This window comes from Triturus cristatus, chromosome 6, assembly GCF_964204655.1.
Source record: "Triturus cristatus chromosome 6, aTriCri1.1, whole genome shotgun sequence".
Classification (NCBI taxonomy): domain Eukaryota; kingdom Metazoa; phylum Chordata; class Amphibia; order Caudata; family Salamandridae; genus Triturus; species Triturus cristatus.
Window position 1 is genome coordinate 234,604,658 of NC_140589.1, and position 23,148 is coordinate 234,627,805.

At 44.9% G+C, this 23,148-nt stretch overlaps 2 protein-coding genes across 4 annotated transcripts in view; one reads left to right on the forward strand and one right to left on the reverse strand.

Moving 5' to 3' along the window:
* LOC146816701 (protein FAM228B-like) overlaps positions 1 to 8,167 on the reverse strand; it is a 230,424-nt gene extending 222,257 nt beyond the window's left edge. Inside the window, exon 1 of one of the 2 annotated variants that reach the window (XM_085610589.1) lies at positions 8,067 to 8,167. The gene's annotated coding sequence lies outside the window, so the exon portion shown is untranslated. The remainder of the gene's footprint in view (positions 1 to 8,066) is intronic. The other variant, XM_085610590.1, reaches the window with a different exon arrangement.
* A 158-nt stretch (positions 8,168 to 8,325) lies between these two features.
* Positions 8,326 to 23,148, forward strand: part of PFN4 (profilin family member 4) — an 85,794-nt gene continuing 70,971 nt past the window's right edge. Inside the window, exon 1 of one of the 2 annotated variants that reach the window (XM_085609158.1) lies at positions 8,326 to 8,388. The gene's annotated coding sequence lies outside the window, so the exon portion shown is untranslated. Of the gene's footprint in view, positions 8,405 to 23,148 lie in introns of both variants that reach the window. The other variant, XM_085609159.1, reaches the window with a different exon arrangement.

Sequence of the window (23,148 nt, forward strand, 5' to 3'; positions counted from 1 at the left end):
AGAGAGTCAGAACGGGAGTTGCCATCCCAGACCTGGAACGAACGGCCCGACAGGAATGACTCTATCCAGGCCAACGCAGTGCCCCCGAGTCCTGCCCTGGCCAGCCGGTGGAGCAAGACACGGTGATTCACCGTGTCAAAGGCTGCACTAAGGTCCAGGAGGATCACTGCCACTGACCCCCCCGAATCCAAAATGCACCTTGCCTCCTCGACGACGGCGAGGAGGGCAGTGTCCGTACCTTGGCCAGGGCGAAACCCCGTTTGGGAACGTCGCAGCAGATTGTTAGATTCCAGAAACTGGGACAGCTGGACGTTAACCAGTTTTTCAGCAATTTTGCTGATGCCCGGGAGGAGCGAGATCGGCCTGTAGTTGGCCAGATCAGCGGGGTCCAATTGGGGTTTTTTGAGAAGGGCTTTAACTACCGCCCCCTTCCAACTAGGAGGGATGGAGCCTTGGGACAGTGAGGCATTGATCAACTCCAGAACTGGAGGAACAATCGCAGAGGCGACTGCTTTCAAAAACCTCATGGGAGCAGGGTCACGGGGAGAGCCACTTTTCATCTTGGCCAGAGTTTTTTCAACTTCGTCCGATGAAACCGCCCTAAAAGCATTAAGCTGCGGGCGAGGGTCGCCTACTGGACAAGTGTCAGGCGTCACGTTGTCCCAGCAGGGTAGCTGGTTGGGCTGTGGAAGTGAAGTTAAAATGTGGGAGACTTTAGAGTCAAAGTATTTTGCAAGTTCATTACTCCTGTCCGGTAGGGCCCTGGTCAATGAAGGGGGTTGTGGTATCTTTAGGAGTTCTTTGACGATGAGATAGGATTCTCTCGCGGGGTTTGTGGCATTTTTTTCCTATCGTCATAGTAAGAGGCCTTAGAAAGTTTCAAAGCAGATTTGTATGCTCTCACAGTCCTCCGGTAGGAGTCTTTACTAGAGTGGAGCCAGTCCTTCCTCCACAGTCGCTCCGCTTTTTTACATTCCTTGCGGAGGGCTCTGGGTTCCAGGCTAAACCAGGGGGCCGAGCCTGTCTTTCCGCTCTTGTCTTCACAGGTTTTTATAGGTATGATAGAGTCGAGTGAGTCGGAAATCCACTTCTAAAATTGCTATCAGCTACGACAAGGTCCCCCGAGGGGGCGGGAGTCGTCGATTCCAGAGCTCTGGCCCAGTCCTCAGTTCAGAGTCTGGACCATGCCCTGTCCTGGGTGTACGTGACGGGCTTGTGGGGCTTCCTGAATACTCCTGGCCAGAAAAGAGGAACCAAAAAATGGTCTGTCCAAGGGAGGGGGCAAGAAGGTTTGGCCTGGAGGGTGCGAACATTTGTAAAAACTGGGTCTAGCAGGTGGCCCTTGATATGGGTGGGTCCGGTATTGGCCAGTTGGAGGCCGTAAGCAGCCAAGTCTAGTATCAGATCAGCAGCCCCTGTGTCTAGGGGATCATCAAAGTGAATATTGAGGTCCCCTAGCACAGTAAAGTTAGGTGTAGAGTGGGCAAGTGCTGAGATAGATTCTAGTAGGGCGCTAGCAAAGGGACCAGAATGGCCGGGGGGGCGATACACCAGAAGACCTGCCAGAGAGGTTGTCGAGGCCAGATGGATGGTAAAATGGCAGCTCTCTGAGTCTGTGATATGAGCATCGCTAATTCTGCAAGAGAAATAATCTCTGTGCAAAATGGCCAGTCCGCCCCCTCTACCAGAGGGACGTACTTGGGACTGGATAAGAAAACCCGGGGCCAGAGCCAAGACCACATCCGAGTCCGAGTGTGTTGTGAGCCAAGTTTCCGTAAGAAACAGGATGTCTAGCTCATGGTCCACGAGCAGGTGGTTAATAAGCAGGGCGTGCATGGGGAGCGACCTACAGTTCAATTCTGCTAATTTCAGGCCAGAGTGTGAAATTGGTGCCTGAGTCAGTTGTAAGTTGACCGGGTGGCAGAGTACACAATTTATAAAATGTCCATCTGATTCGTGTACATAATTACACTGTGCGTTCTTTGTAGGTCTAAGACTTAGTAAGGCACGACGCGAATAGCTCACCCTATCGGTGTCCACGCCCGGCATAGGTTCTGGCCCTAAGCCCGTTCGTGCGCGGACGGGCGCAGACGGGCTTGCCTTAGGCGCGCCTTCCGCGCACGAACGGCGCTCCCGCTGCGCTCGTCTGCTGCGCTTCCTGGGAATGGACATATTTATAAAAGAAGGTGGGCGTGGCCTCCAGCAGTGGGCGTGGCCAGGGGGTTTGGCACGCGAAAGGCAGCACTGTTTCTTTCAACCCGTCAGCGCTAAAATCCGCTGTACGGTGTTGTCTCCTGCAGCGTGTAACAAGGGGAAGTGCTCAGGGGTAAGTGACAGTGGTTAAAAGCAAATGCTAAATAATTTTAAATACAAGTTAAAAATGCGAGCAAAATGCACCCGGCTTCCGCCTCAGGCGCTTAGGTCTCTTATGGCGCGACTAGCACTCAGTGCGCTTTGAGAAGCCTGTGTTGTGGTGGGCGTGGCCTCCAGCAGTGGGCGTGGCCAGGGGGTTTGGCGCGCGAAAGGCAGCACTGTTTCTTTCAACCCGTCAGCGCCAAAATCTGCTGTACGGCTCCCAGGAGGGAACGACCCCTCTCCGCACCCAGAGATCTCCCACCCCCAAAATCCGCTGCACGGTGCCGTCTCCTGCACCGTGCAACAAGGGGAAGCGCTCAGGGGTAAGTGACAGTGGTTAAAAGCAAATGCTAAACAATCTTAAATACAAGTTAAAAATGCGAGCAAAATGCACCCAGCTTCCGCCTCAGGCGCTTAGGTCTCTTATGGTGATTTGCCGCGTAGTTGACTCGTATATGGGTCATGATGTTAGTTTGATATCCATTCTGCTTGTTCATCTGATTTTGATTTCAGCCCTTATCGGAGCACTCTCCGTCTACTAGAAACAAGACTTGTATTTGAAAATAATAGTTCCACTGTTACAGTTCGTTCTGGTTTCTCCAATTGAGAGACTTTTTGTTACTGGCGATTATTGTGGGATCGAATAGAGGGTACATAACCTTTACTTAACGAAACATTGTCGAGGTATGTTTTTGTCGAATTATGACTTACGATAATACTGATATATATGTTCCATCTACAGATTATTTATTGTTTCATTGAAAGTATACGCCGATTGGGACATATCCTTGGAATTACACTTGAGGTACTTCTAGTATTCGTTTCTGTACTTGAAGCATTATGTTCTAAGATAAACATCACTGAACTTAGATTATTGGAGGTATTTTCTTGTATGGGGAGCCCCATTACACAGTACTGAGCTAAATATACATTTCTTTTGGTGAGTGCCATTTGCCATTCATATGTAGTTTGCTGTTCTTTGTAAAGATTCAATAATCTTATAATAAACTGTATATTTAATTTGACACGAATATGGGAGATTGGAGTGGTTTTCATTATCTCTACATTTAGACTTATTCTATCCTGTTTGCCTCCCATGATTGGTTAGGACTCTATAGGAGATGCACAACGTGGGTTTGCGACTAGGTTTAATTTATTATTTATTCTTTTATCTTTTCACTTTTCCCTACTCTTGTTTCTGTTCATGCCTCTACGGACGACACTATCACATAGGTTTCATGCACTCATTCTCAATTTATTTAAATACACTATTGGGTTTATAGTGTTTTTCACTGGGTATAGGCTTATAATTCCCTATTCCCAACTTCTTTGGGTCATTTTATATTATTTTCTGAAACATCTCACTTTTTGGTGTTGTTGCTAAATAAGATTTTATGTGTCTTGCAATAAGCCATTGTCTGATCAGCGTTTTTTATTATTGTTTGTAGCCCTGAGGAAGTCGTTTGGGCCATTTGCCCTCAGACAAAACACGTGTTGGCTGCAAACATCCTTGGTCTGTGTGTAAAATACGATTTTCTATGCAAAACCCTTGAGGGGAGATCCTGACAACAGAGTTAATAAAGAAGAACACATCTGATACCCATGGATTGGACTCTATCTTTGCATAATCGCTATTCTTATTTTGGATACTGATTCCCTTTTGCTCTGGAAGAACTCATTGTCTTTTTCCCTATAGCATAAGTCCAGTGATCTCCGTACCAACAACCACAAAGCTGCCCCCACCCAAGCATCTCTGCCCACACCCACAGGGGCAGGAAAAAAGGGATCTCCTGTTTCCCATGTTACCACCCGGTGGATCCAAGTCCCTTGAGCAGGAGTTAACAGTTCATCCACCAACTTCGTGGTCACCACAGGGGGCACTGCCTTACTTTGGACTGAGAACCCTGTGTCCGACTGTCCTCTTTTATGGTCAGAGGAACTGTCATTGCCTCCATCCGCTGTCTGGGTTTACATAAACTGCAACTGCCTGTAGTGTTGCTTGTCTTTCCTTTGCCACCTGAGACGAGTTGGGTTTCTGCAATGTCGCCCTCCTGGAAGATCATTGCAATCTCCTCCGATTCAGTCTAGTCACCGCTGCAGGGCTACTCCGTGGCTGCGGGGGTGGCGTGCCTGTCTTGTACGCCTCCAACCAAGACCCTACTGCCTCCGGGAAGTCATAGAAGTGTGTTGTACCATCCAGGTTTATGAGAAGCTTGGCCGGGAACATTAAGTAGTACTGTATACCATCCTCTCATAGGGCTTTCTTTGCTTCCAGGAACGAGGCCCTCTGAGCCTGTACCTTTGCGGTAAAATAGGGAATATCGATACCTTGCTATTGTCTATCACATATGGACCATTGGTGTGAGCATTGTGGATTATAATATCCCGGTCTCTATAGTGCAGGAGCCTCACCACCACACGGCTGGGGGACCACACTTGTGCCAGCGGGTGTGACGGCACACTGTGTGCTCTCTCCGGGGCAAAGAACTGTGTGAGTAATCCCGGGGGCCACCGTGGTCCGAAGCCAGCTCTCAAGAAAGGTCACCATGTCTGTGCCCTCCACTCCCACCGGGACACCCACTACTCTTATGTTATTCTGACGGTTCCAGCCTTCTGTGTCTTCAGCCCTGCGTTCAAGTATCAACACCCTGGCAGTCAAGTCGTCAAGCCTGCGGACGTGGCTGATTGTTCTGGCTGCAGCACCTCTACCGTCAGTTCTACTTCTTTCATTCTATCCACCAGCTTGTGGTGTTCCTTTGTGTCCGCAATAGCAGTCAGCACCTTATCCAGGTGCATATGGAATGATTGGTCGGCAACGCCAGGTCCTTCCCTCTCAGGTCCCATGGCGGCCTGAGAGGACTCTTGCCCCTCCAGGGGCGTGCCCCCTGTTTAGTTCGCTGTTTGTCCATTATGGCCTTCTCCGCCACTCACGTTCCCGGTGTGGGGGACGCCGAGCCAGGTCCACCGTTTCACAGCCAACTGGCCCTCTCTGCACAACGTTTTCTAGAGGACGATGGCAGCCTTGTAGTCTTCTCCCTCTGCTGTCGTCTCCACACAACCTACACAGCAGAGTTACACTGGGTCCTCTTAAGCTGCATTATCGCTGTTGCATATCAACAGCACCTCACCAGGACTAATCATACCTGGGCCAGGGGGTTCAGTTTCACCTGTCCCCTCTACTGAGTCTCAAAGGGGCCCCACTCGGGTTCACTCCCGCAGCAGCCGCTGTCTTGACTCCCGGTGAGGGAGCGGATAAAGTTTAAGACCATAGTAACTTTCTTTAAGGCTCTTCATGGCAAGGAGTCCAGCTACCTCAGAAGACGTGTCGGTTGGTACACTTCGACAAGAGCACTTAAATCAACCTTGGCGGCGTATGCATGTATCCCTGAGGTGCGCCTGGCACGTGGGGCGGTAAATCCTTCAGCCTCCTGGGGGCACAGGCATGGAACAAACTCCCGCTACCCCTTAAACTTACAATGGACCTGGAGAATTTTAAAAAACTGTTGAAAACTTGGCTCTTTGGGAGTTAAACCAGCTCTATGACAGTATTGTGTGATTCAGTAGTGCTGGGACACTCCTTTTGAAGTAGCTGAGTGCTTTATAAACTCCTGTCATTTATTCATTCTTGGGGCTCCACCCAGGAGTCACTCGTAAGCCTCTGGCATTACATACACAACCCCGCGGCCGCGTGCCCTCTCCCGGCTCGTGCAGCGGCAGCCCTCGCACTTCGGAGCAGGGGCCGCCAGATCACTGTTGTTTCCCCCGTGGGGGTGTCGGCTCATCTACTTCTGCGGGTGGGCAGGCGGGAGTGCAGAGAGAGCACTCCCCAAGGCTCCACCTCTGAGTGGGTCTCGGCGCCGGGCTGCTTGCCACAAGGAAGCCCGGGTCATCTGCAGCCTGTCTCAGCCTTTTCATTAGTCAACCGCGCAGTTGTCCCTGGGGGTTCCGTTTAGCTCCCCGCTGCAGCACTGAGGTACCTGGCTAGCTGATGTATGGTCTGGGCCACTGCCACCCCTACAGCGGATCAGGGCCTCAGGATTATTGATGGGGTGGAGCCGAGCGCTTCCGCATCCGCCATCCTCCTTGTCTTGGCCACGCCCCAGCATGGATCCATAAATGTAATGATTTTAATTCATCGAACATGAATAAAATAAACTGAAACTGGACGCTATCAAGGTGGTCATTTCTGACATATTGTGTGCAATCTAGGCATCAAGTGTAGCCTTCCTTAGCGTAATATATAACTAATAACCAATGTATTATGCTGCCTCGAACACTTATCGTCCACCCATAGTTTCTGATGTACACGTGCAGAAGGCTGACATCCCTCAAATTTACCACTAGCATAAACCAAGTAACCATAGCCTATGATCGTGATTTGTGGACGTTGAGGCAGATTTTGTCCATGTGAAGCAGTAGGGCAAGGGAGTCGTTTTTCGGAGTTGTAGTCTAGGTTTGCTTCCCTTGAACGTACGGGACTAACAATGGATAATGATTTTTAAGGTAAAAGCCTACTACTGGAATTCTGGTGTCTCGACAGAATGGATCTTGATGAAAACACCAATGTGGATAATGACACAGAGGCACAGGTTGGTATTACTGATCGCATAGGGTCAGGGTGGTACGGGTTGATGTGAATACTACACAGTGGACATGGGTTATTATTAATGATAACACGATGGGCAAAGGTAGGAGAAAATGACACGAGGTTGCAGGGAAGTGAAATTAATGAAGGAAGAGAAGAGATAGAGTGACTAATGCATAGCTGTCGCGTAGTCCTATTTCATTTGTGACATCCATACGTCTCAGCCGATTGAGTCTTAATTAGGGTGAAATCAAGTGCTTGTGGTAGATGAATACTGAACTGATTCTGAAGTTAATGAAAGTGAACATTTTTGGCAGAGAGGAAGATGTCAAACGGGTGGGTGACTTCTTTTTAATCCGTGGGAAACGTTTAGTATGTTTTTAGCAGATGAAGATATTGACAGGTAGGTGGCAGCCTCCAAAGGAAGACGAGTTAAGAGGAATGATGCATTTGATATATAAATAAAATTAATAAGTATCAAAACCTGGCTTTTGACTCCTCCATGAATAATAATGGAGTCATTTAGTAACCCATTTTTTGTCCCAAACCCCCCCCCCCCCCCCCCCGCCTTTGTTCCCAAATGTTGGTATGTACGGTGACACCTTTATCACTTATGTTTTTTTTTCAGAAAACAACATGTTTCAGGCTGGGCCGCTTAATTCACTGCTTACATTTATAAACCCGAAACGTTAAGTCCAAATCAGCTTTGGATGTTAAAATGACACAAGTGGCCCATGGCAGTTATGAACTGAGGATGAAAGGGGCAACCACTGAGTGTTAATAAGGGCAAAACAAGTTGTTTTAAACAACATATCTGCACGTAAGGCGACAAAGGGCACGGGCTATGGTGAATAATTAAAGTGGGGGTAGGGGTGGGCACAGCTGAAGGAGCATACTACCAGACAGGTCGGGGAAGGGGAGGTGGGGAGCAAGGAGTGATAATTTTGACGCAAATCCTGGATCTGCTCGAGCTCGGCATACACACCACGTCCCGGTTTGCGGTGAATTGAATGTAGTGGGAATTTGTTCAGCTGCTCCTCGCCTACACAAGCGCACAAAACAGGTTTATCAAACATTTCAGACACAACGCTACAACGCCACAGATATGACACCTTTCTGTACTCACCCGCTGACCCCGTGCCAGGCCTGGTACTGCCAGGAAGGGCCTCCCCCTGAATCCTGTCAGCGGGACCCACCAAGCGTCATTTGGTTGTTTGGTGACCATAGCAATGGGTCTTGCTCCCCACCCCTTTCCGGACTACGCTATTGAGAAGCAAGGCCGCCACCCAATTGGCGGATTCAGATGCAAGCGTAGGGCGGGATTCTTATTACGTTGGCAGCCTATCATAGAGTGAGGAATTATCTGAAGGCGTTAATTGGCTGGCCGTGTGTCGACGAGGCTAGTTGTAGGTCGAGGCCACAGGGGACTCAGAAGTTATCCTGGGCAGGTGAGAGACTTTTGGGGTAGGTGTACACAGTGGTCGAAGTGCATTTTAAAAAGTATGAGAACCGTGATGCTGCGCGCAAGGGAGAGTGGGAGGGGTGAGTGTGCGTAGGGGCGTGGTCAAAGGCGTGCCTTAAAGCAACCAAAATATTCTGTCACTTTTTACGATCTTTCACCTTCAGGTAACTAGATATAAAATAACACACAGTTTAAATGAAAATTAAATAGAAGTTATGTTCGTCACTGGGAAAACGCACTATCGTACATTATGAAACCTCTGTTAATGCACTGCACCAGAGAGCCAAATAACTGAATCCTGGCTGGTGAAGAGGAGAATAGTGACTTGTGTATGCTGAGTGCTACAAGGTACCAGTCTGTGACAGAAAGCACTGTGAACATGTAAGTCTTATTTTACACTTGATTTACACACAATATAAGATAGGCTGCTACAAAATGTGCAAAAAGGGTTAAGGTAAAAAGTGTTTCCAAAGTATAGATTTTAGTAATACCTAGACTGTACATAGTGCATTAAAAAATATAATAGTCGTTTAAAAGTACACACTTCACATCTTAGCTGGTAGCTCTCTTTCAATACCTCTCCAAAAAAGTAAATGTGTGTAATCAGAAAGCTTCCAGTGATTCCTTCAAATAAAGCCAATACCAGCTCCAAGGACCTTTACATTTGGCGATTAACCAGTTGCGCACATTCACATTTCTATCAGGCAGCAGGCACCTTGGCAAGAAGGCTTCTGTCTGCCCTTCCCTTGGTTTCACAGCACAGACTCCCTGCCTTACACTTCAGTTGAAGCATTTCAGTTTCCAGAATTAACCATACCAGGATGGTTGCCTTTTCATTAAAAAAAAGTAGGAGAACTGTTGTGGGCTACTATACCTTTTTCTCTTACACTTTCTTTCCTCTTTCTGTCCTATCTTGCTTTCCTTTCCTGTTGCTGGAATGTGTCGGTACATTCCAGGCGTCATGACATGAACAGAAGAGAATGTTGTAGAACTCTGGCTCTGGCAGTTGGAGCTGTGCTGCTGTCTGAGCTGGTGGTCCTTTTTGCTGTAATCTTATTAAAACTACAAGAAGACTTCTACGCCTCTTTGATCTTCTTTGCACTGGCGACGAGTTGTACCTGCGTGGGGACAGGAGTTGGGACCACCGGTTTCCCCATCGAACCCAGATTGGATATATGACATGGAATGGGATTTGAACATTTATTCTTTTTCTCCACTTTACTTGAGTCTGTGAACTTATTCTTTTGTTTGGAAGTCGTGGCTTTCAACCTTTGAAGCGCTTACCAACTTATTAAAGATTAAAGAGCTCAACCCTGAGCAACGACAGTTTATTCGTGACGTCTCTTACCTTGGTTTCCTTGACGACCATCAGGAACGCGTGATGGTGATGACCGCTTTCCTGTTTGATGCTGCGCACTGAGGATGTGCGATGGAAGGCGCCACGATCTTTTGTCTCTCTGCATGAGGTGTTTTGTCTTGTGCGCTGTCCTTCCATTTTCCCGGAGGCGGGTACGCTGTGGTGACATTGGAGTGTATGTGCAGCTTACACGCTACGGTGGCAGATGCGCAGTTGCTGATCTTCACCTCGCTTCTGGGCACATGCGCGTTTATGTGCACAACTCCATTTCCTGTACATGCGCGGTGATGCGCACACCTCCGCTTCCTGTTGCTGATCTTCACTTCGCTACTGTGGCACATGCGCGTTGATGTGCACAACTCCTTTTCCTGTACATGCGCGGTGATGCGCACACCTTCACTTCCTGTACATGCGCGGTGATGCGCACACTCTTCCTTGCAGATCAATTTTGACGTGAAGAATTCTAGAACAGCATTTTCTTCCTATAAGTTCGTCGTGAGAGGCTGGGAGTGATATTCGCTCTACTTTAAACTCACTTACTTGCCTCTCGATGTGGTCAACACATTGCCCTTCTAAGGTACTGTTTCCTGGAGTGTGCCAGTGATACGCTCACTTGTTTCATCGTCAGTATTACCTATTTTAAGACACTGGAATTGTTCATTTGTTGTTTAGATTAACTGTATACTTAGTTTCCTCACTTTATTTCTATTTCAGTGCTCATTATTATCTGTAGACTATTCTAGGTTGATTAGATTTATTTTACTCTCACCGTGGCTTCTACTGGCATGTCGCAACCACCACAGTTTCTTTCGGAATCAGGTGATCCCATCTTACCGTGGAAGAGATGGAAGCCCCTGTTTGATTCCTATTTATTAGCCATCGGGGGGGGGAAAGTTCTCAGCAGTACGGAAGCAAGCTACATTATTGCATAACTTAGGTGTTGAGGGTAGACACGTCTATGACGGTCTATATGAGATTGTTCTTAGGCGTGGGGAAGGTGAGCCTGAAAATGTTTATGATATGTCCATCATGATGCTTGAAAAGCATTTTGGATCTAGAATTAATGTGGTTTTGGAGCGCCATAAGTTTTTTAGCAGGGTTCAGGGTAAACAAGAAAAGATTACCAGCAATGTAGCTGCTTTGAATACGTTAGCTCGTACTTGTGAGTTTGAGCAACTGACTGACTCCTTAGTGAGAGACCAAGTCGTGAGATGTACAAATGATGTGAAAGTGCAGCAAAAACTTCTTGCCAAGAATCCTGATCTCAAAGAAACCTTGGCCATTGTAGAAGGCATGGAGAACACTAACATGTGGGTGCGAGAAAGGAGGCCTGAGAAAGGCAATGATGTTTCAGTTGATGAGAAAGCAGTTCATGAAATTAAAAAAAATGATTAAAAAAAAGATGACTCCAAAGAGAATAAGACGATATCTAAGGGAGGTTTGTGTGAAAAGGATAGGAAGTTTCATGATTCAGAACAGTCTAATTATAATTACAAAGCCACTGGTTCTGAACAGAGTGGGTTCAAGAATGTCAGACCTGGTTTTAAATGTTTTAGGTGTGGTAGCGAGAGGCATTTACCCAATAGTTCCAACTGTTTTGCAAGGTCTGTAATTTGTAATAAGTGTGGCAAGAGGGGCCATTACGCCCGAGTTTGCCGGTATAATGGTAATCAGGTTGTACGTTATGTTGAAGAAGAAAATAAAATTGTATGTAGTGTCAAGGAGGATGGAATTGTAGATGGTGATGACTTGGACATACCTGTGTGCGAGGTATTGATTGGTGGTCAACAATTTCCTGTTTTGGCTGATTCTGGTTCACCTTATACAATGGTTGGTGATGTCAATTGGGACGCGGCTATTGGTCTAGACAAGGTTGAGCTATTTCCTCCAGACATCAATCCTGTGGGTTATGGTGGTGTCAAAATTGAAGTTTTAGGATACGTGGTCAGGAAAATTCAATTCAAGGATAGGGAAACTGTTGGGAAGGTGTACGTGGCAAAAAGGGGTGATAATCTCCTTGGCTGGAGGCACCAAAGAGATATGTGGATTACCTTGAATCCCAATTCTCCTGAGAAAGTTTTACTTTTGTCTCCAGGGTTGTTATCCAATGAGGTGAGTTCACGTTTCCCTAAGGTTTTTAGTGATGAGTTAGGGTTACTTAAGAATTTTGAACATAAGATTATTTTGAAACAAAATGCTCAACCTTTTGATTGCAAGGTAAGGAAAGTCCCTCATATGATGATGGAGCCCTTAAAGCAGGAACTCAAAAAATTGTTAGTTATGGGGGTTATTGAAGAAATTGAGTGTTCTGAATGGTTGGCCCCCATCGTTTTAGCACCAAAGGATGGTGGTAAAGGCATCCGCATGTGTGTGGACTTACGCGGTCTAAATAAACATATTTGGGTTGACAGACAGCCTTTGCCAAACATCTCTGAAACTCTTGCTCTCATCAAGGATGCTAAGTGTTTTAGTGTTATGGATTTATCTTCCGCATACCATCAAGTTCTACTTCATCCAGACTCGAGACATTTAACATCATTTGTGACACCTCTGGGGGCTTTCAGGTTTGTTCGTATGCCTTTTGGCCTGGCTTCTGCTGCAGCATGTTTTCAGAGGGTCATGAATAGGGTTCTTAAAGGATTGTCAAAGGTTCTCATTTTCCAGGACGACATTCTTGTTTATGGGAAGGATCAAAATGAACATAACAAACATTTGTGGATGGTATTACTGCGGCTCCAAGAAGCTGGTCTAGTCATTAAGAAGGAAAAGTGCAAGTTTTGTATGTCTTCTGTAAGTTATCTAGGACATACTATCTCTGCTGAAGGGATCAGTCCTAAATTGGATCTTGCAGAAAGTATTGTGAAAGCTCCAGTACCTATCAACAAAGATCAAGTACGATCATTTTTAGGACTTGCGGAGTTCTGCTCTAAGTTTGTTCTGAATTTTGCTGGAATTGCTTCTCCCCTCAGGTTACTGCTCAAGAAGGGGGGTGCAGTTTTCATGGTCTGATGAATGTTCTTCTGCTTTCAAGTCCATTAAGAGCAAGATTGGTTGTATGCCCACTTTAGGGCATTTCGATGCTTGCAAAAAGACTGTGTTGTCCACTGATGCTAGCATGCTTGGTTTGGGGGCAGTCCTGTCACAAGTTGTGGATGGAGAATCCAGGGTGGTTGCCTTTGCGTCTCGTTCGCTCAGGGGTGCTGAGGAGCGTTACTCTGTGATTGAGCGAGAGGCATTGGCGGTTTTCTGGGCAATTCACCACTTCAAGTTTTTCCTTTGGGGTATACCTATTGTTATCAGAACTGATCATCGCCCTTTGTGCCAAATTTTCACTTGCAGAGAGGCTGATAATATTTCACCCAGGATTAAGCGTTGGATGGAAGGATTAATTGAGTTCAATTTTGTGGTCGAATATGTACAAGGATCGAAGAATGCAATTGCTGACTGTCTTTCAAGGTTGCCTTTGCAACAGTCTGGTGTGGAAGTGGAAAACTCTCTGGTGGCATGGGTGCAGGAATCTGCTGTTAATTCTAATGAGTGGTCTTTTACTTCTCACGGAGACAATGCTTTAGAAATGCTCAAGGAATATTCTGTTAAGGGTTGGCCTGCAGACAAAGAGGTACCTGAGTCTTTGAAACCTTTTCTTAATGTTAGGGATGAACTGTGTGTCTTTGATGAGAAACTGTTGAGAGGTAATCGTGTAATACCTCCTCAAGGGCTTAGAGGTAAGATGATCAATTTGGCACATGAAGGGCACCTAGGGAGGAATTTGACCAAGGCCAGGGTACGTGAGTGGTACTGGTGGCCGACCATGGATCGACAGGTGGAGGAGGTTGTAAAAGACTGCTGGGAATGTGCCAACAGTGACAAAAGCAAAAAGACTTGTGTTGCACCTCTTTCACCTGTGGACGTTCCCTCTGAACCATAGTCCAAATTAGGTTTGGACATTGCTGGGCCTTTTGAGCTGTTTCCTCCTGACGAACGCTATGTGTTGTTGTTGGTGGACTACACCTCCAAGTGGGTGGTCACTAAATGTGTGCCTGTTGTCAATTCGAGAACTGTTATTGAATTCCTTTCTGAGGAATTTTCTAGAGAAGGCATCCCTAAATATCTCATCACCGATAAAGGGGTGCAATTTGTCTCTCATGAGATGAGTAGATTCTTAAAGGAGTTATCCATCATTCATTTCAAGACAGCTTTGTACTCACCGCAAGCCAATGGTCTTGCTGAAAGCATGAACAAGTTGGTCAAGTGTTGTGCTCAAAGAGCTTTGCAGACTAGATCCTCTCTTAAGAAAATGCTCAGAGAGACGTGGTGAGCTCATCGCACAACTCCCAATTGGCTGACTTCGTTTTCTCCTTTTTCAATTCTTAGAGGTAGGAAGGCTCATGACAAGCTGAGTCCTGCTTGGTTGAAGTTGGATGTGAATGATCTGAGGATGAATGAGCAAGCTGGTTTTAGGCGGAGACTCTATCAAGGGGAGTACAAACGCAGATTTGATCAAAAAAATTCCTCTCTCTTTAAACACTGGTGTGTAGGGGATGAGGTGTTAATTAGAAATCCTGGTCTGTTGAAAAAGGGTCGGTCACGGTTTATGGGGCCCTTTATTATCAAGGAAGTCAAGACGAATGTGGTTGTTTTGAATTCTGGTGAGGTATGGAGCATGTCCAGGTTGGTTAAGTGGCAACCTGGGGTTGATGCTCGTGAGTCTGATCAGGCGAGTGAATCTGTTTCCAGGCCAGTCCACAATGATGCTACCTCCCGTGTTCCTGGTTTTAGCACTCACAGGAGACTGAGATGTAAGCCGAACTGGCACAGAGCCTATCATATGTCTTACGATATACATGATGACTATATTGTGCTCACCATCTTCTTTTTAGATTATTTAAGAAGTTGTTTTTATCTCACATCTGTATTCTGTTCTTTGCATTTTTAATTCAAGTTAATCATCCTTCATTTTAAGGGAAGGAGATGTGTTGTGGGCTACTATACCTTTTTCTCTTACACTATTTTTCCTCTTTCTGTCCTATCTTGCTTTCCTTTCCTGTTGCTGGAATGTGTCTGTACATTCCAGGCGTCATGACATGAACAGAAGAGAATGTTGTAGAACTCTGGCTCTGGCAGTTGGAGCTGTGCTGCTGTCTGAGCTGGTGGTCCTTTTTGCTGTAATCTTATTAAAACTGCAAGAAGACTTCTACGCCTCTTTGATCTTCTTTGCAAGAACTCTCTTTCTTAAATTAGAAAATTATGGGCAAGTCATGCCCCTCAGTCCCCCCCCCCCCACTTCGACCACTGGGTGTCTATCTTGCGAAGTTAACCCAACGACGGATAGGGGGTGAAGGGCTTCTTCCCTGTTGGTTCTGTGCTCTATATGCGTTTTGTCTGCCTTCTTTCTATGCATAACTTCACTGTACAACTCCTTCCTATTTAAATTGGCTCTCATTTCCCTGTCAATGAAAATTGAGTAGTAACAATTGCTAAAGTATTCTGCCATCTCCTTTACCAACATATGTACCGTTTTTGATGCACATTCTCTTTGTATCTATACGGTTGGAATTTCATTTTGTTGAGGTTCTTCCTGGTTTGTCAATTCACTCACAACTTAGCATATGTATGATGTAAGTTCACAGTAAAATGTCTTCCTCTTGGTTAAGCTTTGTACCCCGTTCTGTTTGTTTTAGTTAAAAGTGCCATGTGATGTACGGGTTGAAAACTTATGTAGCATACTTTGGCAGGAGGCCTTAGGTGCACCACACTTGGAACAAGCATCAGAAATGCCAACAGGTCTCGCCTTAATGTGCTTCACCCTGCACTCACAAAGGCATTTACCCTGCACTCACAGAGACACATTCCTTATCCTGCACTCACAGATACACATTTCTCACCCTGCACTCACAGAGTCTTTCCTCTCACCCTGCACTCACAGAGACACACTGCACACACTTTATTTATATGTTAGGTTTGTGGTGTTCTATAGGACGTACTTGGCCCAAGGGCAGTGGAGCACTTTGTAAGAGAACCCAATGTGCCTTCTCGATAACAAACATCATAAAACCAGTGACGGCTGGTGACATTTGAAAGTGGTGTGGCATAAAAGTTTGTGATAAGTGCCCTGTGGCGAGCGAGTAAGCCTAACCATCATATTGAGGGTGCGGTGGGATTCTCCCTCTGAGAAAATTATGACAAAAGAGTGGGTGGATGGTGCATTTTCAAGCAAATTTGAGACAGCAGGAAGGTTAATAAAGCAGTTGTGAAAGTGTAGTAATGAAATCAATAAATCTATTTCGCCTGGTCTCAGGAGCAGACTAGTGTGCATCAAAGGCAAGGCTGGGTCCTCCTGCCATTTTTTCCCCAAATCCTATTTACACTGCAGCACACTGAAGCCACATGTCCATGCCACCTGAACTGTTACCAGACCCTGTGTTACTGTTTATGCCCTGACAAATGGTCTATATTTATTGCTTGCATTTGGAAGGGGCTGAAGAGCCTGCTTTTGATAAGGCTGCAGTCCATTTGTCAGGTAATAACCCCTGGGCTCAGGGGGAGGCTCAGGCTGTAAACTACTTTGGTGACCGAAATCCCAGGCGCCTTGCCTTTGATGCTCAGCAGTGGAGTCCATTGTGAAAGTTATATTTATTTATTCACATGTACAAGCAGCAGACCACAAAAATCAAATCAACCGCAGTATATAAATAATGCAATGTATATATTGTATGGAAAACGTAATCAATCTTTCCAGAAAGAAAGTTGCATTTTAAAAAAATGTAAAGTAGGTAAATATTAGAAAAGGACACAGATGTTTGGAAAGCTAAGTTCTGAATCATAAGTGTTATTGATGCCAATATCATGAAAGTCTGCCATCGATTCTACCTTTCTGGACTGACATTGACCACTTCTGGTTATGATGAGAGAAGGGAACTTAACTTGAGTCCCTGACTTGATGAAAAAGTTTTATTGTGGGCATATTGCTGCTGCACAGAACTGCTTAATGCTGTAACTCGTAGCAACAAGATGATAGGAATAATCTCTAACCGACCGAGATTGACAGTTCATTTCAGAAATCAATATTTACAATTTACTTCTTTCAAAGTTTATTTGAGAGAAGATTCCATATTATCCCTCTCCAAATAAGCTGATGATATCTCCGACGTCCCTGGAATACGTTTTCCCAAAATGTGACGTTTTGGTAAAAATCGATGTCAGATTTGTGCACTTTCGTCTTGCCTCTGATGGCAGTAAATCTTTATTTTTTTTATGGGTAAATGCCAGTGACTGCTGACACCATTCCCTCTCAGAACAAAGTCTGGTCCTTGGGGACTATGGTAGATACATGGCGCTCTAATGTAGCTGGACATGTTTCAATGGGGTGACAGCCACTTACAAGCAGCCTGCTGACCCACAGTGTTGCATTGCTGGATGCTGTGCAGCTAGGTGGGGACTAGTAAACTAGGTCGGACTATATTGATATGTACCTGGACATGCACGCTTCACTTGCACACACCTTTTATTTGTTTATTTGCGGAGTTTTATAAAGCGCGAAAATGACCCATCAGGGTATCAAAGTGCTGCACATACAGTCAGGTCATAAATACAAGAAAATATAATGCAAGAGGGAAAATGAAGGGAGCAGTGCAAATGCAAATACAGATTATTTGTTTTTTTCTATTGCAGGGCATAGTCTGAATGGACATTAGAGCGCTTTAGCAAAGTAAATAACTATATACACTGTATGATATAAGAAAGGTTACAGCGTTCAAACATGTAGGAATGCAGTCAGTACTTTCAGGAGAAGTTCACTTTATTACAGATCAGTATGTTTGAAAAAAATACACTGTGCAGAATTACAAAGAATACATTTGTCGCCTACATGTGAGATAGGAGATTGTAATCACTGCTCTATGTAGAGGCCTCTTATTCACAGGTTGTCCAGCAATGTCTATACAAATTGTGGCAGCTCCTGTCCCACATGAAACCATAAACCTGATGCAAACATACTTCTGGGACTGCAAACCTCAAAGGCAAGTGGCATCTGACTTCCAGCTGACCCTAAAACTCCAGTTATCCTTTCCTGGGCAGTAGTGTTTGTGAAATAAACGAACTGTCAACTATGAATAGCATGAACATAACATCCTAGATAACAAACTCTGAATATTCTCATCACAAATGTCCACAAAATTCCCTCAAACTGGGGATTCGAGCCCTAAAAGATCTTGCAGGTACACACGTGCATGTGGACACGTGTGTGCACATAAATGTTCACATGCACACGCCCATAAACACACGCAGTCACACACAAACGTGCACACAAGTCATCTCACATAAAATGCACACAGATGAGCGCGTACACACTTTCGCACATACATGCAGGCATATCACAACCGAGTCACAAACTTGCGCAATTAAGCAAGAACGTAACTTTATAGGGAATTATATCTATAACTACGTTGAAAGCAGTAGTAAATATTTTTGATCATTAAGGCTCAAATAGCCTAGGTCTATAGCACCTAGATTGTGGCGGCTTTGTGGTATATTTTTTAAGACGTACATCATTTGGTAGTGATTGTATCAAACTCAGAAAAAGTGAAACAAATAATTTAACATTCTTTTATTTATGTCTCCGTTGTTTATGGCACTAAAGTTATGTTAGCCCTACTCTGTTGTATGGCAGAGCCGAGCCCCCACCCTCGCTGTAAGAAAAAGGACGAGTTACAATTCGACTCATTAACTTTACCCTTACATTACTAAGAATTGTTTCTGTGATTACTTTATTCAAGGCTTGATTTTAAGGACGGGCAGCATCAGTCATGAAATATATGCACTGATTATCAGTCACAGAATGATTTCAGCATGGTATAGTGCATACATTTATTGTGTTTATATTTTGTAAAGGAAGGCATTTCTTTCAGAAGAGTGGTACAAATCAACATGTTTTGACCTCACACTCTGGTCATTTGCTTTCGAGCGTTGTGACTCAGGTGGACCTGACGTTATCAGCGTTAAGTGATGACAAACATGCATTTAAATAGTTTAAAAGCCCGCGTGAACCGACTTAAAATGACAAAAAAAATATTCTCAACCGAATAAAGCATCAATCATTGATGTGTAGTGCTGTAGTTAGCTGTAGAAACAATGCAGTTGTACCATTATGGCTTTACACTAAGCCAGTTGACTAAATATGATTTTGTTAAAATGAAAGTGTCATGTGCTCACAGTTTAATAGCCATGTCGAAACTACTCAAAGCTGTGTAGCAATATGTCCACGATAGATCGTTTTAAATTAAAGTGCCCGCCTTGAAATAATAAAAATTACAATGGAGCATGAGTTGGATACAGAGACCAGGTTAGTCCTGCTGAAGAGTTACTTTCTCAAGTCCAGCAGACAGTTAAGTTTTCGCGTAAGGAGGCCATGAGGAGGAGGCTTTCGATGCAAAGAGCTGTAGCGTGAAGATACTGTCCTCTCAGGAGCTTCGTGTTTGCAGTTGTCTTGAGCAGCAGCGTTTCAGTGCAGGCTTTCTTTTTCTTACCTAGTGGTTCAAGGTAGAAATTAGATAGAATTAGGGGAAGGATCAAGCCTTGTGGAGGCTCTTGCTTTAGGATGTTTTTTCTTGAGACCTAGCTCCATATTTTCACTGTTTGTGAACGGCTAGATAAAAAGAATCCAAACTACTTAAGCACTGTTCCTTTGATCCCCATCCATCCCTTCAGGATGTTAATCAGAGCAGGTTGGTTAACTGTATCAAAGGCAGCTGACAGGCCCAGAAGCACATCACCATTAGGCAGGATTCTCCAGAGTCAAATAAACAGAGGGAGTCATTGGCAATTGTTGATGGGGCGTTCTGTGCTGCAACCTAAATCTGGATTGGAAAACATCAAGGAGAATGTTTGCCTGGATATGGAGAGATGGTTGAGAGGCTACACAGCTTTGTAACACATTCCCAAGGAAGGGAAGTGTTGACATCGGACGAAAGTTGGTCAGTTCTTTAGTCTGCCTCTGGCTTTTTCTGGATGAGAGGCCTGGCAGATTTTAAACTGTCTGGGAAAGCACCTTGTATAAGTGAGGAGTTACCATGGAGGTCCAGTATGGTAGCAGCAGTTTGGCCATTTTGTTGCTCAGTGTGCCAGGCATTGCATGGGAAAAGTGATTGGAAGGTTTGACCTTACTAAAAATTTCAAGTAACTCAGAATCACAGACTGCGTCAAAGTGCCACCAAGACCATTGGACTGTGTGATTCATTTGGGATAGTGGAGCTTGGTGGAAGAAATAGCTCCATGGATTTTACTTTCTCTCCAAAGAAGTTTGCAAATTCTTCACATTTAATTGGAGGTTGTATTGGTGGAGGTCAGAGTTTGTTAATATAATCAAAGATAACCTTTGGATGGTTTTTAGCAACATCATGTGATTAGATTTAACTTTATTGTAAAGTCTATTTATTGAAAATAAAGCAAAAGCAAAGGCCAAACAAATTGAGGACACATGTCCCTGTAAGAGAAGCATCAAAATAAGTTCACAATCCATTTTACACGGTGAAATATCATAATAAAAAAACACAAAGAGCGTAGCCTAGACTACGTAACACATCATCAATTCTTCCATTACGTGGTTTGTCAAATTAGAGAAAAACAATGCATACTGTACCCCCGGACCTCAATCAGCTTAACAGTGTATCTACTTCCAGGGGAGTATATAGAGCTAGAACTGGAGAACAAGAATTACTCCATAGTCTGGATGTCAGGTGGGATTCTATCAGTGATACATCATTAAAATCGTTAGGGACATGCGATGCATAACATCCTAATAGGTAAGACCTTCATATTATCTGAAGAAGCTCATTATATTGTAAGAACAATAGAGAACTATCAACAATATTATAAAGATAATGAGACAAAAATAAGAAAACTAGAGGGACTTCCTTCAAGGGAGGGGGGGAAAGAAGATAGATGCGCTGTACGGATCCAGATCCTAATTTGGGGATTAAAGGGTCCTTGAAGGGGGGGGGGGAGGGAGGAGTGAACAGGCCTGTTGATTCAGGTGAGCCATACCGGAGATTCCGGTTTCTGATCCCTAGAGGAAGGCTCCAGAGAGTCTTCAAACAACTGTAAGGCCCGTAATCTGGGGGGAACAACTGGAAGTGTCAAGTCATGGTGAAATAGTGTATAAGTGGCTGTCAAATCGTGCATCTGTGTGGTTGATGCCGGCTGTAAGCAATTCTAGGGCTAAGACATCCCATACCAGAAGAAACCAGGTGGCTATGGGGGGGGGGGGTGCAGTTTCTTCCAATATAAGGCAATTGACTGCCGAGCAGCTCCTAAAAAATGAAGGATCAGGTGCCATTCTGCATGTGTCATGGCTTTTAGCATTGAGGGTTTAATGCCTAAAACCGTGACTAGCAGGGAGGAAGGAATAGGAAAACCCACCACTTCTTTGATGTGACTGAGGACCTCTTCCAGAACATCATGAGACTGGGGCATGACCACCAAATGTGAATGAAGTCCCCTCTGTCTCTCTGGTACCTCCAACAAGTTGGGGGAGAGTTTGGGACCATCTGATGCAGGCGGGTAGATGTATAGTACCACCTTGTCATCAATTTGTATGCTGACTCACGTTGCATTGAGGTCTGGTATATCCTTGGGATATCCCTCCACAATCGAACCCACCGCTCTGGAGTTATATCCTCGTCCAGGTCTATGGCCCACCATGTCTGATACCTATGAGGGGTGGGTCGCTGAGAATGTTGTAAGACGGAGTAGGTTTTAGAAATCAGACCCTTCGAACTCTCAAACTTACGAACCAGGGATTCAAAGGCAGTAAGCTGTCTGGTGGTTTCCTGAGTGTAAGTCTGGGAGCTAAGCCAATGCCGTAGCTGATAGTATTGCATACGTGCCCCCTCTGAGAGATGGAATGTTTGCTTACATTGCTCGAACGTGCGGAAGTAGTTGCCCTGAAAGTGATCTTGAAAAACCCGGCATTCTCCCTCTGTCCACGCACCAAATGCCTGAGTTTGCTTAGCAGGTTGAAACATAGGATTACATGCTATAGGTGTGTTAGGGGAGGGAAATGTTGTTAAGCTTTGAGGTATCGCCAACTTATCCCAGATCTCTAGTACTGTTCTCGTAGGGGTAGCTATGTAAGCACTGCGGGGTAGATTTAACTTTAAAGATGTTAGATTTGTAGTCTCCTCTGGCAGTCCTGAGAGTAAAGACTCTGAAGAGAGAGGGATATTGTCTCTAGTGTTTCTCAAGAAGCCTCAGATGTCTCCTTTGGGTATATAGTTCTTTCGAGTACCGAGGAGAGAATGTTTAGGGCTTTTTCTTTTTGATTTTCAGTGAAGCGTATTAATTAATAGGTTTTGCATGCATTTATTTCATTCTCTTGTTTTGGAGTTTGGAGCTACGAGACCGAAAGATACCCGAAGCTTAGTTGACAAGGTTGTTGGTGTCCATATTTGTTATATCACAGAACCAGGATGTTTCTCTCCTATAGTGGCCTGAGAATATCTGGTGGACAAAGGGTAGCTTAAAATTAATTTGAATGTAATCTGCAGACCAGTTTACTATAATGGTATCCTCAGTAGTCAAAAGTATGCCCTTGGTGATAATGAAGTCCTGGATAGAACAGCTGCAGTGAATTGGTTTGTGTTTGTGTTGGAGAATGTCATTGTCACTGAACAAATTGAGTAAATTGACTGTTTTGGTATTATTGTCGCCCCAGTGGAGATTGAAGTCACTCAAGAAGAAGAGGGTCATGATGATATGAGCTCCAAGCATTCCTCGACAAAAGTAATGTTTTCACTGGTAGGGATGTATATGACTTTCATCCTGAGATGAAAGGCCTTATGAGCACAGATTTCCTCATTCTTTCTTTAAATGAGGACCGCAACAGGCATTGGAAAGAGCAAAAGTATTCAACTGGACGTAATTTGTGGCTAAGCATATTACTTCTACACCCCCAGCTCTAGACAGTGTTTAACTGAGGAACAGCAGTTATGCAGAATACAACAAAAAGTTGAGCGAGTGCATATGGAAGAAGGGCAATTGGGGTGTTCAGTGAGGCAACCTGCATGAAATTAGTGGGGCCCTTGTCGCTGGGTGGGGGGTGCGGGCAGTGAGGTCTGTGGTTCCTAATGGTGGGGATAGAGGATATATCCTCGGTTCAGTTAAGGCACGGTATGTTGGCTATGTATGAGTTACCATAACTTTTGATGAGTTCATTGAGGTCATCATCATTCAGTGCTGGTTTTGTCCAGTTAGGTCTGAGGCCACTATTGCTCCTAGGTACATTTTCACTCCAGTAGTTGTCCTTCTGGGAATGAAGAGTAGGTTGAGGCAAGTGGTGGTAGTGGTGGCTTAATGTGGACAGTGAGGATGAGAGTTGGGAGACTGCTTAGGAAA